Below are 15,016 nucleotides of genomic sequence, written 5' to 3'. Positions count from 1 at the left end.
GTGTCCCTTGAATAGTCTGGTATTAGTTCTAAATAGGAAGGACTCATATGAGCATATCTGGTGCTTTCTGGACCTTTTGGTTATTTTGGAGAATCTCCTGGGCTGTTGCTTTCTCCTGGTCTATCATCAGGGATTATTTGCTACTTCATTGGGCTGTATAGTCTTCATGTCTGCTGTTGAAAATTAGACTGTTCATGTAACTGCGTCATTGTTTAATGGATTTTTGGTTGGATTGGGTTATTTTCACCTCAGCATCATTAAGTGTTCTTTGTTCTTTCTGTTTTCTTTTATATCTCAGATGACGTTGCACCCTATTTCAAAACGGAGCCTGGCCTGCCACAGATCCACCTGGAAGGGAACCGCCTTGTGCTCACCTGCCTGGCTGAAGGGAGCTGGCCCCTGGAATTCAAGTGGATACGGAACGACAGTGAGCTCACCACCTACAGCAGCGAATATAAGTAATTGATGGCTTGAAAATAAGATTGTGAGGTTATAGCTGAACCCCTGGCCTTGTGGGACCTGGTGACATGCTGCCAGTGCCGGGTCAAGCCCTAGTGCCCTGAGGGTGAAGGCAAGGTGTGTGGTTAGGAGGGGGCTTGTTCTAGAAGGCCTTTTCACCTTGGAGTCTACCATTCTGCTTGTGAGAGAATGGAAGCCCGTTTAGTGAAACAGACACATGGATAGGAATTCAGGCAGCACTTTAATGTGATAAATTTGCTATTTTTAGTGACAACCTCACCTACAAGTTTTGTTTGTATTTGTGTAGATTAGGGGCTTCCAGAAGTCATGCTGTTAAAATCCTCTCTAGCGGCCTTTTTCAACTTGACTGAGAAAGGGGGCATGATGGGAGAGTCCGTGCGAGCAGGGCCTCATTATTCAGCAGGAAACCCAGTGAATAAAGAAAACCTACTATGTGCTGGCCATCATGCTAGGTACAGGGGTAAGAGGAACTTGCTGAGCTCTGAGCCCAGTATAGGGAGGGTACATCTAGAGTCTAAGCTAAGTTTAAGCGGTAGCTACACCCAGGAGGCAGCCCTAGCTCTGCCTTCCCACCTCAGGTCTTTGTATTTAAAACATAGTTAAAATGTCTTAAGACTATTTAAGTTAATGTACAAGTGGAATTCATTGTGACATTTTCATATGTACATGTCATTGTACATTGCTCTAGCTGACTGCTTTTCTGTCTGTCTGTCTGTCTGTCTGTCTGTCTGTCTCCCTTTGTACCCACAGTTTTGTCTTGTTCCTTTATGTAAATTTCCTCCCCTCTAGTGATTCTCTTCCTAGTTCTGTGACCTATACACAGATAGACCACATGCATGCACACACACACACACACACACACACACCTGCATACCCTTAAGCCTAAGTTTTACATATTTGAGAATACATACTTGTCTTCCTTAGTCTGGTTTATTTTGCTTGATTGACTCAATGATTTCCAGTTACATCCATTTTGTGCAAATGTCAAAATGTCCTTTTTTCTCTATGTTTGAAAACATTGCATTGAGTAAATGTGCATGTTAGCTGTTCATCTGTTGTCAGACATCTTACTTGGTCTGTTCTCGTAGCTCCCGTGAGTGGTACCACAAGCATGGCTGTGCAGGCATCTCTGTGGGACACTGACTTAAAGGCTTCCCAGTATAAATTAAGAGTGGTCTCCTTGGTTTCTGCATTTGATCAAGTTTTAGCCTTTTGAGAATGCTTGAGAGTGATTTTCCGTAGTGTGGAGTAATGTCACATTCCCCTGGCAGCAGTACAATCGCCTCTTTCTGTACATCCTTACTAGAATTTGCTGTTGGGATATGTTTGTTTCTTCGTTCTTTCCTTTGCTTGCGGCCATTCTGACTGGGGTGAGGGGAGTCTCACTGAAGCTTTTATTTGCATTTCCCCAAAGGCCAAAGATGATGAATACTTTTCAAACATTTATCGGCCATTTGTATTTCTCCTTTTGAGAACTGTCTAGTCAGCTCACTATCCCACTTATTGATTGGGTGCTTTTTAATGTTTAATGTTTTCAGTTTTTATATGCCTTGATATTAATTCCCTATGTGCTGTGTAGTTGGCAAAGGACCTTTTCCTGTTCTGTAGGCTGTCTCTTCACACCGGTGAATGTTTCTTTCGCTGCACAGAAGCTTCTTAATTGCATGTAGTCCCTCATGCCAGCTCCTGGAATTATTTCCTGTGCTCCTGAGTCTTGTTCACAAAGTCCTTGCTGGTGCCCATATCTTGAAGTGTTTTCTCGGTAAAGCTGTTGACAGTTTCAGACTTTTGGTCTTGTATAAAAGTCTTTGATCCATTTTGAGTTGTGTGTGTGTGTGTGTGTGTGTGTGGTGAGAGATATGGATCTATTTCCTTCTACCAATTTCCCTAGCACTGTGCTGTTATTTTTGAAATGTCTGATTTGTATACCTTTGTCAACAATGAGGTTGAGTTTCTTTGTTCTGTCCTCTGCGTATCTGCTTTGCGCCATAACCCTGTTATCTTCATAACTGTGGCTCTTCAGTGCCATTTGAGCATGGCTTTGTGTTCCTAAGTCATCTGTGCATCAGGGCTCATCTTAGGATTTCTTTTCCCCTATGAAGACATCATTGGGACTTTGATGGGAATCATACCGACTCTGTGACTGTCTTTGTGTGACAGCCCTGCTCTCAATACTAGCTCTTACCATGCGTGAACGTGAGAGGCGTTTCCGAGTCTTGCGTCATCATCGGTCCCTTTCTCCAGCATTAAATTCCCATCGTAGAGACCTTTCACCTCCTTGCTTATATTTACTGATAGATTTTTTTTTAAAAAAAAAAATCTATTGTGAATAGATTTGCTTTGTTCTGCCTGATTTTTTTTTTGGCAAGTTTGCTGTTGATATACAAAACAGCTACTGATTTTTGTATGTCAATCTTTTATCCTGCTCCTTAGCTGAAAGCGTATGCCTTTCTGGGAGCTTTCTGGAAGTCTTTCAGGTCTTATATGTAGAATCAAATCATCTGCACATAGGAATCACTGCGTTTCTTGTTTTCTTACGTGTATTCCTTTTTCTCCTTCCCTTGCCTTACTGCTTGAGCTAAGCCTTAAGCTCTGTATGGAGAACAGTGAGCACCTTGTCTCACCCCTCACTTAGGAGGAAACGCTTGCAGGTTTCTGCTCTCCACTGTAATGTTGCTGTAGGCTTGCCGTATGTGGCCTGTTAGTGTGGTGAGGTGTTCTCCTTCTATTTCTCATTTCTTCAGGGTTTGATTTTTGTTTGTTTGTTTTGTTTTTATGACAGACAGGTGCTGAACTTTGTCAGAAGCCGTTTCTACAGGTGTGGAGATGGTCATATACTTTGTTCTTAACTCTGCTCATTCGCATGTGTTGGAGCGGAACCAACTTGGTGGTGCTGTATGGTGGTAGTGTGTTCCTGGGTTTGGTCTACAAGAATTTTATTGAGAACTCTTGCATCTGTGTTCATTGGAGAAACTGGTCAATGGTGTGTGTGTCTGTCTGTCTGTCTGTCTGATCTGATCTTATTTTCAGGGCAGCTTTGCCTTCATTGAACAACCTCAGTGATACTGTTTCTTTTTTCTCTTCCTCCTTACTGCAACAGTTTGTGGACCACTCATGTTAGCTTGTCTTCAAAGGTTTGGCAAAATTTGGTATTGACTCTTTCTGGACCCTTTGCTGGAAAATATTTTAATACTGGTTTGGTTTCATTGATCTTTATGAATTTTACTTCTTTATAGCCTCTTGATTTAACTTAGTAGATAGTATATACATAGAGATTTAGTCATTGCTTTTAAATTTTTCAGAGCTTTAGATTTGGAATAAAAGTGTTCATACTATTTCCTCTGATCCTCTAGATTTCATTGACATCTGAATAACTTCCCCCCTTCTCTAGTTTTAGTATCTTGGGTCTTCTTTCTCTCTTTTTTTTTTTCAGGTATGGCTAGGGGTATAGTCTCCTTTGTGTTTTTGAAGAACCAATTCAAATAGATTCTGTGCTTTAATCTCTTAGTCACCATGGTCATCATTTCTGCCCTCATCTGCTGACACGCTTCTGATTTTCTAAGACCTAGAGGTGCATCATTAGGTTATTCATCATGGTTTGAGTTTTGTTTTTGATTTTTTATTTTTTAACATGAGCACTCCTAGCTAAAGATTTCTTCTTAGAACTGCCTTAGTGATATCCAAAGTGACATCCATGTTGTACTTAGTTGTATTTTTATCTGATTTGGGGACCTGTAATTTCCTTGCTGATTTTGTCAGTGACCGGTCAAGCAAGAGTGTATTGCTTAGGCTCCATCTATTTCTGTAGATTCTGTGGTTTCTCTTGCTGCAATGATTTCTACTGTTATTCTATGATGATCTGATGATAAGATTTTAAAATTTAGTTGTTTTGTATTTAAGTCTTGATTTGGGCTTGGAAGGCCTTAGAGAAGTTTTCATGATTGCTGAAGAATATATATTCTATTTCTGTTGAATGAAATCTTCTGTATACTTCTGTTAAGTCTTTTTGACCTATGGTATAATTTAACTACGGTTTCTTTGATGAGCTTTGTCTGAATGACCTATCTAACAATGAGAGTAGGTTATTGATATCACCAGTTGCTTCTGCACAAGGATGTCTCTGACCTTTTCTGTCCATTAATATTTGCTTTATGAAACTGGGAGCCCCAGATTTAGTGTGAATATACTTAAGATGTTGTTTCTTCTTGATGAATGGTGGCCTTTATTAATATGTTGTGGCCTTCTTTCTTTGTGTGTATGTACATGTATGTGTGACTATGTATGTAACTATGTATATGGTATATGTGTTTGTGTGCATGTGTACAGATGCGTGTGCCTATGTGTATTCAAGTAGAGGCCAGAGGAAATGTCATTCTCTACTGTGTTCCCTTAAAAGAGGGTCCTCCATGTAAACCAGCAAACCCCAGCAAGCCCCCGTGTCTGTTGTCCCAATAGCACTGCAGTTACAGGCACTTGTATGCAGCTATGCTCAGCCTCTTACTTGGGTGCTGGAGATCAGAGTTGGGTCTGCGTTGTTTGCCTACCTCAGCACTCAGCCTTCTCCCCAGCCCTTTATGTGTTGTGACTAGCTTCTGCTTGCAGTCAGCTTCATCAGTACTGGAACAGACATGCCATGTTACTTTTGTCCCTGGTTAGTTTGATACATTGCCTCTGTCCTTGTCTTTTGGTCTGTGGGTATCCTTACCAATAGTTATCTTTCTTGGAAACAACAGTTAATTTGATGTAATTTAGAATTCTTTCACTTGAATTTTTATTCTCTATGTATTGGTCTTTTGTTATATGTATGTCTGTACACTGCACACATGCCTGTGGATACCAGAAGAAGGCATCAGATAGTATGGGGCTGGAGTTTCAGACAGTTGTGAGGCACCATGTGGGTGCTGGCAATCTAACCATGTCCTCTGGAAGAGCATCCAGTGCCATTATTTCTGAGTCCCAAACCATTTCTCCAGCCTATGGGTCTATTTTTTTTTAAAGGCATATTTATTTTGTGTGTGTGTATATGCCTTGCCTGCGTGTTTGTGTACCACATATGGGCCTAGTGGCTAAAAGGTCAGAAGAGAGTGTTGAATCTCTTGGAATTGTAACTGGGATAGTTATGAGCCACCTTGTGGGTACTGGGACCCAAACACAGGTCCTGTACAAGAGCAACAAGTGCTCTTAACTACTGAACCGTCTTAGCTGCCCCTGGATCTAATTTTTGAATGCAGTCAGCCAGTCTTTGCAAACCCTCCCCCGTCCCCTTGGAGAGTGGAGTCCATTTATATTTAAGAGCATAACTGAGAGATGTTTTCTAATTCTAATAATTTTGTTGTTGTTGTTGTTGTTCTCCAGTTGGATAGGTCACTGCTCCTTCTCTTTTGGTCCCTAAATATTAGGGCTTGTTTGCTTCCTTTAGAAACATGGCGGATTCCTGCCTCTATAGCTCAGGTTCTTCTTAATAGCACTCGGGAGCTCCTGCAGCTTGGCTTCTGCAGTCATCATTCCCTAAGGACGGTCATGCTGGGTGCTGTGCTTTTGAGCGTGGTGGGGTTCAAAGGTCAGCAAGTCAGCAAAGTTCCCGAGGCCCCTAAGTAATCAAAACCATGCTGCCTTCATGACTTAAGAAGGAATTGACTACAGAGAGTGTCAGCTCAACCAGCTTACCCCTCACAAGTTGGAGTTTGTGATGCCTAGCCCATGTTCAGCTTGCCTCAATTGTCTATCTAAATATTTCTTTCTCCCTTTTTCTCTTTCAACCTCTTTCTTTCTCTCTCACTCTCTCCTGCTCTCACTGTGTGTGTGTGCGTGTGTGTGTGTGTGTGCCTGTGTGTGTGTATGTGTGTTATTCAAAGTGTCCTTCTTCCACATATGTGATTATAAACTTTGCTATAACACCCCTGCTTTCTGGTCATGGCAGCCCATTGAAGGCTGCTGTGTTGCTCTCCAGACCAAGCCTAGGGAGCAGCTTCGTATTCCACCTCCCCAGCTCTCACCCTCTGTGAACCTGGCTCCTCTCTCCCTTACCCCCATGCTTGTTTTTGCTGTGTCCTTACCCTTTAACAAGTAGGGCTTTTGACTTTCTCTAATATAGTCCCACCCCTAGTTACCTAGTCTGTGGGGATCAATTTATCACAGCAATCCAGAGCACACACCAATACAACAGTTCTAGGTTGGAACTCCAGCTCCAACTCCTGTATGATTCCGTGCACTTGAGAAGATTGACTGCATACCCTGCTGGAAAGATTTACAAGAAGTGGCTGTGTTTGTTATTTTCCTAGTTGCAAGAAAGCAACTTCAGGGAAAGGAGGGATTATTTTGGTCCACAGTTTGAGAGCATAGCCCATCTTGGAGGTAAATCGATGTCAGCAGACATGTGTTCTCAATGAGGAAGCAGAGAAGCTGACCACTGAGGCTCTGCCTATTCTCTTCTTTTGCTTCACCCCAGGGTCTCAGCCTAGGGAATGGTGCTACCCACAGTCAGCATGGGTCTTCCCACTTAGTGAACCCAACTAGAATCTCCCTCCCAGACATACTTAGAGGTATATCTCCAGAGTGACACCTGATCCTGTCAAGTTGACAGCCAATAGGAATCACAGGACCAGTCATATCTCATGTGTGGTTTGGAAGCATTGGCTCTACTGTGTAAGAGACCCTATTTCCTGACACACACTTAACCATCCAGTAATTCCTGGCAGTATTTCTTAGTGTTATTGTGTGATGCTCTGTGGCTTGGCTTACTGGTATAAAACAAAACAAAACAAAACAAAAAGCATAGACTGTGAACTTAGAAATAAGAGCCGTACATGTGACATGTATGACACACGTGGCTTGAGCTCCAGTCACTTCAGGCTTCCATCTTGCTTACTCAGTGTTGTTGGAGACGTTAACCCTTTTGACCTAGTTTTCTCATCTGTAAAATGATATAATAAAGCCCATGCCAGTTGGTGCTAATAAAATCCATATTACAGATTCAGTGTGCCCCAGAAAGTAAGCAGTGGGGCCCTAAGGATTGCCCCTTATGGGGAGAAGATCAGGGAGGTGGATGGTCTATGGCAGGAGGCCTCTAAAGCTGAGCACCTGATTCTACGTAAAAATGGATTTTGTCCCCTGGTCTTCAGCTTTCTTAGTATTTTCTGAAGAGTTGCTGCCCGAGACCTGGCTTTTTGTCTGGGTGCCATGATGATCTTTTTCCCTGCTGCCCCAGTCAGTGATTGCTTCCTCCTCACAGAGGGAAGATGCATAGCTCCCTTTAGAGCAGTGGTTCTCAACCTGTGGGTCGTGACCCCCTTTAGGACTCAAGTGTCAGATATCCCACATATGAGATATTAGCATTACAATTCACATCGGTAACAAAACCACGGTTGTGAAGAAGCAACAAAATAATTTTACAGTTGGGGTGACTACGACATGAGGAACTGTCGTAAGGGGCGCAGCACTAGGAAGGGCGAGAACCACTGCTTTCTGTGGGTCTCCCACTTGAGGAGAGGGGAGCTGGTAGATGTTGAACCTGAGTGAGATGGGCATTACATCATTGTGGGCATCCTGTTTGAGACAGTTGTATTGTAGTGTGTGTGTGTGTGTGTGGTTGTCTGCGCACATGGACAACCTCAGCAGCCCTCCACAGACATTCTCCTACTTTACATCCTTTCCCTCCCCTGTGTAAGGTCTCTCACTGAGGTGTGGAGTTTACCACCTGGCTAGGCAGGGTGGCTGGCGAGGCCTCCAATCATGCCTGTCTCCACCTTCCCAGTGCTTAGATTACAAGTGTGCACCACCACATCTTCTAGAAAAACACTAAGACCAATCTGCTGAATGTTTTGACATGACTTCTGAGGGATTACAGCATGCACCTCCACATCTGGATTTTTGACATGAGTTCTGAAGATTGAACTCAGATCACGCCAAGCCACGGTGCCAAATGAGCCATCCTCCCTGCTTTTTACTCTTAAAGCCCAAATGTACCCCAGGCCATTTTTATACATGCAACCTCTTAAATGTAGTGTTAACCTAAAAGTATGTGAAAGGTGTATTGTTTAGATTTTATTTCGTTCTTCATTGCTCTTTCCAGTAGCAAAATTTACCTATTCGTTTGAAATATGTGGTGATAATCCATGAGAAGACAAAACAGTGGTGGTTGTATTGAAGCAAGACCAAGGTAGCGGCTCATTATACATGGACCATTAAAATAAGGCAGCCGCCTCGCTACTGCTTCTCTGGGAGCACAATGAGGAGGCACGCATTCTTCTGAAGCGGCCATGGCTTGCGGTGGGAGTGATGAATTGCATTCCGTTCGCTGAGGTCTTCAGACTCTGAGATGAGTTATCAAGAATCCATTGTATTTTGTCATCAATTTGTCCAGATGTAAAAGCTGCTTAAAAATTGCATACTATTTTTTTCAAATTACTCTTTCATCTACCTCCTCCCCAGAACCCCTTCAGCTATCATGTGTTAACCTTCACAAGACCTTTGTAAGTCTCAAATTGAAAAACAAGGATGAGATGATAACTGCCTTGCCTGGGAGTGAGCACCGATTTCTGCCTCCCCTGGTGTCAGTCGGGAAAATGCTAACACTTTAAGGAGATAATCATGTAATTTCACCTATCCTAGCACTGACTAAGAATAGTCTTTTCTCTGCCTCTTGTATTACCAGATGCTTGTGGATTTCGGTGAATTTTAGACGTTTCGGTTCACATTAATACTTGCCCCGCCTTTTTGGCTCAGGTGAGGACATGGCATAGCAACAGCAGTTGGGTAATTAAGCTAAGTTTGCACAGGCATCTGAGCTGGATTTGCATACAATTTTTACAGGAAACATCTGTGAGTTCTGGTCTGCATTGAGAGAACGGCCTTTAATATTTATGTTCCAAGCGGATGCATCCCCCGTGCGGAGGATTTCTTAATGCTTGCACAGTATGCCTATTAGAACAGTGGGAGTAACTGGCTAGTCTAAGAATTTCGTCATTTTCTTAGGAGACGCACCTCAATAGTTTAATTCTGTGCCACAACAACAACAGAAGCTTGATGGATACTTATTATTATTTTTTATTCCAGTCAAAATAGGGATGGTTAAGGGAAAAATCTATTTTCTCCTGTTTGATAAAAAAAAAAAAGACAAGGAAACTTCACCGCATCAATAAAAATTATTAAATTCCTGGGGATAACTTTTATAGGATATTTATAAAACGCACATGAAGAAGAGTGCGGAGGGTGGTGTAGCGGGAAGCTAGAGGGAGGCGGCTGCGCAGGAAAGCTGAGCATTGCAAATGCCTCCACCTTCCCAGTGACTGGATGACTTTACCCCGTTATCAGGCCCCTCAGGAAAACTGTTTTCAGTACAGCATCTGCTTACAGTACTGATGATCCACTCAGGGTCTTGTACATGGCTGGGACGCCCTCTACACCAAGCTATGTCCTCAACCCAAGATGATTTTTTATAAGACATTCAGGTGGTGTTTCGTCCATAGGGAAGTGCCATGATAAGGACAGCTTTGGCATCTAACAGTGGCCAGTGCCAGACAGTGGCAAACACCAGACTAGATCTGTGAAGGAGTGTGCACTTTTAGAGCCCTTAGGAGCCTCGGGCCTTACAAGCAGGTCTGATCTGCCTGTGTCTCATCTCAGTAGTTACAATGCATTTTAGGTTGAATCTCTCTGGCCAGGAGGTCCCTGAGTGCCTTCTCTGAAGTGGGAGCTGCCTAGTGACGCTAAAACCCACATTTTACCTGCACTGTGTTGTTTATCAGCATGTGGTTTCTTCCTTCTGAATTTACAGTTAAGTGTCTTCCAGGTCTCCTTCCCATCAGCCAAGCCCTTCACTGTTGCTCTGGTGTCTCTCTCTATCCATGCCTAAGCTAGTCCTTCCATGGACGTCTCCCTTTAAAAGTCAAGAGTCACATTAGTTATGTCTGCTGTCGCTGTGATTAGAACAACCAACAAAAGAACTTAAAGAAGCAGCTGGTTTGGCTCCCAGGTTGAGGGTTCAGTCCATGGTGGAAGAGAAGACCTGGCAGCAGGAGTAGGTAGCAGCTGCTCAGGCTGTACATGCGTTCAAACAGCGGAGAGCAGAATGCTGGGGCTCAGCTGGCTTTCTCCATTTTAGTGAGTCCAGGCCCTCAGCCTAGGGAGTGGTGCTGTTCTCACTCAGGGTATGTCTTCCTGTCTCAATGAAACTAATCAAGAAAATCCCCCACAGACATGCCCAGAAGCTCATCGAAGCTAGAGAATGTTGTATGAAATTTTAATCCTGACCCGAGGGATCTATCCTGACTTTGACCATTTAGTTCCTGAGTAAAAGACATACTCAGCCTTTATATTTACAATAAGCCTTAAACAGCACAAGAGCTGGGCAGATGCCTGGCCTCTATGCCATTAGAATCTACTTTCCTATCTGTAACCCAAGTTATTGCTCACTATGTTTCATTGGGGCTGTTCTTAACTCCTATTGGCCAGTCCTCAGGGCCACATTTTCATGACTCCTAATGCATTCCTCCTCCTCCTTCACTTTCTTCCTCCCCTCATGATTCTCCTTCAGCCCTCAAGCCCAGGAACCCTAAACTCTTCCCATGTCTCTTCTGTCCAGCTGTTTGCTATTGGCATCTTTATTCACTTATCAAAAATAATTTGGGGGCAAAGTCACACAGTGTCACTAGGTTCTATGTGCAGATTCACTTGTCTTTGGGACAGCCAGGTCTTGAGAGCTTAATATTAGCATCAGAATACAAGCAGTACCAGGCCAACCTACTACAAAAGAATCCCTAGCTGGCATGGCCAGAGGCTCCTTTCCTGGGTGGTTCTAGGTCTTGGCCACCACAGGGTCAAAAATACTTCTTGCAAGCCTATCCCCTTACAGTATCCCTGGAAGACTATTGTGACCAGAATGTTAGTGACCCATGTACTCCCCAGGCCCAGTTGTTTAGCTGTTCCATCAATTTGTGTGGCTTAAAAGTCATTGAGAAAGTAGCCTTGGTGCTTAGAATCATGTGGCTCTGATAATTCTCTTGTAAGAGTTATTTCTGGACATTTTCCTAATGCCCACGGCGCAGCTCCCACTTATCACTTTGCAACAGCAGAAATTGCTTTTCGGTGTCTGAGTTGCCCACTCAAGAAGGCATAACTTTGTGCTAGAACCTAAAGGCTCTACTTGACTCTGAGATTGCTGGAGATCCCCCAGAGGAGCCTTACCCACAGCAGCTATGTCTATCAGTGTCAGATATCAAACATGTTTTCAAGAGGAAAATCAACACCAAGAACTGTATGAACAGCCCGGGACAAAGACTTCTCTCACATCGGATCTCACTAACCTGTCTGTCACGTTGGGCTAAGAGTGAGTTATAGGATTGATTCTACACACTTGCATGACAAAAAAAATGTCAGTGAAATTGTTTAAGATGCCAGATATTAGACTGTGATCTCTGAGAGATAGGCTACAAACAAGGAGAGGCATATAACTGCTCACAGTGTCTGCCTTTGTAGAATTTCCAAGCAAAGGTGTAAAAAAAAAAAAAGAGAACCCAGGTGGTGTCTCTTCACTAAGCTAGATTGCAGGGCAGGGCAGGAGGCAGATAGAAACTCTAGATTTCTCAAGAGCAGAAGATGCAAAGGAATGTTTGGAGAAATATTTCTGCAGACTGTATAGGCTCCCTTGAGCTTTAGCAGAGTAGTCAGTCAGAGCACATTGGCATGAAGCAGCTACTCAAGGCCAGGTATAGGATTATCCTGGTGACAAGCGGTGGCTCCCTGTGCTCACACAGGAACTGGTATCCTGTCCTCAGAAGCTACAGTTAAAAAGCAATACTTTGAAAGGGCTGCATGAGTTCCTTCTAAGTATCTTCACAACAGTATAACAGAGTCCAAATACATTTGTAAGAATGCCCAAACAGCCAGGACTCAACAGCTTAAACTTTGTAGTAGCTAAAATCTAATCGGTTTAATGAGCTTGCAAAGAGGCAGGAAAGCATGATCTGAAGTGAGGAGGAAAAGATTGAAGCCAAGTGAAAACTGACACAAAGTAGCAGAGAAAGATGGTGAGACCATGACCATGTTGTTGATAATCAAAGTAAGACAAACGCTAAAGGTAAAATGGCATCTGAAGAAGATTAGAATACTCAGAAGAAAATAGTAAGCTCGTGAATATATCAGTAGAATTATAAAAATAAACAACATATCAAAGAAACAATTAACTGAGCATTAGGGACTAACAAGAACAAATATATGTATAACTAGAACCAAAGAAGGGGCAAGGGAAATATTTAAAGAAACAATGTTAGTTTTTTTTCCTAATTTAAATAAGAAACACAATATTACAAAGCATCAAATTATGATAGTACACTTACTAGCCTATGCAATAAGGCAAGAAAAAGAAGTTATCTGCATTACAAAGGAAAAATGACTCCTTTCAAACAGCATGATCACCTATACAGAGTTCAGCAATGTTACTGGATAGATGATAAATATGTAAAAATCAGTTATATGTACATTCATTTATAACTTACACATTTTAGATAAGTCATACTTGTCTATAATAGATAACACACACAACAAATAAAAATAGCAGCAAACACTGAAACATTTAGGGATAAGTCTGACAAGTGATGTACAAAATATTTACACTGAAAACTTCAAATATTGAGAGAAATAAGAGAGCCTGGTCATTGGGCAGAATACTGTATCCTTGTGTCTGAAGACTTAGTTTTTAAATGTTTTTATTGAATTAGTTTAAAATATCTTTATTTACAGACTAGTCTCTTGTTCATATTCCTTAGGCTTGACATCTTGAGGCACACCTCACAATTAAAATCCTTCACTGAGCCAAGAGGAGCATCCGTACACATATTCTCTTTAATCCATTATTTCTCAATCTGTGGGTCAACAAGGAAATGTGTGTCCGAGCATTTCCTCTTAGAAGAGGCGACTTGGGTTTTTCATCAACTGTCTAAACTGGACGTGACCCTCATCTGCATCTTCTTGCAAAGAATTGGCTCCTAGTTATTCCTAACCTTGGCTCATGTTAATTCTCTTCCGATGGTTTATACTCCAGGAGTCCTGCTCTGGGAACTGACTCAGTTACAAAAATAGATTTCATTTGGGCTCAACTCAGCCACAAGAGCTATGAGTTTTAGGCAAAATAGAGTCTCTTATAGTGTCATGCTGCGTTACTTAATTGGTTTGTTAGGCCTTCAACTTTCTTCTTTATCATAAACCTGTATTTGTGAATCCTGTCATTGAGAAATGGATCTCTCATTTCTGAGGCATCAAGTTAACTATTGTTCTGTCTAGAAGGATGGGGTAATAAACTTGGGAATTTAAAAGTGGATGGGCAGTTGCCTTCTTATTCCAAGTAAACATGACCCATATTGGGCTTCCAGGTTTGCACAGTGTGACTTGTTCCGGGATGTGTAGCCTAGTTCTTTAATGTTACTAAGGCATGGCCAGTCTGCACGTGGATCCCACAGAGTTGCGTGCTGGGCATATTTGTTTCTGGCTTCAGTTTGATGGTCTTCCCTTGACTATGTAGTCAGAGCAAACAAGGCTGTTCCTGGAGAATTTCTTAAACAGAATTGATATGTGGCTTCTTAAAGTCCTTATTGGAGATGACTTGGATGTAGATAATTAATCTCTCTTGGGTCTTCTGTCTTAGGATCAGTGTGGACTCTAAGTGAAAAGCCTTAGCCAGAAAGACGACTCAACCAAATGTGATTCATTGTTGACAAGTACTTCTTCCAAATGAGACACCGGAAGCTTTTAACTATATGTTCCTACTTCACCAGTGCTTGTTCGAGTGCTTGCAGTTTAGGCTCCTTTCTCAGTGTGGCTCTGTGTGGATATTTTTAAATGTGTAGAGAGTAACATTTGTCTTCTTACTTTAATTCTTGGTATAATGGTCCCCATTTTTTTATGTCTACAGAGAATCTCACATCATAAAGAATTAAGTAATCAGAGATGGAATAAAAGATTTTGTCCATAAAAAAAAATCAATGCCCTCTTTCCCAAAGGTTTTCTGACATTCAATTCTTACTGACTTTAGAGTATTTAATCCTAATAAGGTTAGATCCGACAGACTGATTCCTGACACATGCTCCAGCTTCATGAAATGGAGATTTTCACCTTTCTGCCCCTGATTAGACAAAGAAAGAAAGAAAGAAAGAGCAGCCTTCAAAACATTGCTTATATTGGTAAAAAGAAAAAAACACAGGGTCGTGGAAAGACTTAGGAAAATCTCAACAGCAACTCCTGAAATTTGGGTTGGCTTTGGTCAGTGTTGGGATGAAGTCTAAGCATAGTCGCTCATGGTGGCTCTCAGTGATTAGCTTGTGGGGCATTGGCATCCCACTGGTCTCTGGAATCCTTATACATCCAGATTGAATCCTAGTGCAACTACTACCTGCTCATTACATGAGGCCCAGACCCACAGACATCTGTTTATTTTTCTTCTTCATTTAAAATCATTTTTAAATAACCAAATCTCTCTCTCTCTCTCTCTCTCCCTCCCTCCCTCCCTCCCCTCGGAGACGCGGCGCGCCCCGCCAGGGCGGGC

At 42.3% G+C, this 15,016-nt stretch overlaps 1 protein-coding gene across 1 annotated transcript in view; it reads left to right on the top strand.

Moving 5' to 3' along the window:
- The first annotated feature begins 306 nt into the window (after positions 1–306).
- The window catches only part of Sdk1 (sidekick cell adhesion molecule 1), a 620,720-nt gene continuing 606,010 nt past the window's right edge, over positions 307–15,016 (top strand). The window contains exon 1 of the mRNA XM_028756035.1: positions 307–458. The gene's annotated coding sequence lies outside the window, so the exon portion shown is untranslated. The remainder of the gene's footprint in view (positions 459–15,016) is intronic.

The sequence above is a fragment of the Grammomys surdaster genome, unplaced genomic scaffold, assembly GCF_004785775.1.
Source record: "Grammomys surdaster isolate TR1022 unplaced genomic scaffold, NIH_TR_1.0 126109, whole genome shotgun sequence".
Lineage (NCBI taxonomy): Eukaryota > Metazoa > Chordata > Mammalia > Rodentia > Muridae > Grammomys > Grammomys surdaster.
The sequence above is the reverse complement of the archived record's forward strand: the minus strand, read 5'-3'. Positions and strand labels throughout refer to the sequence as shown.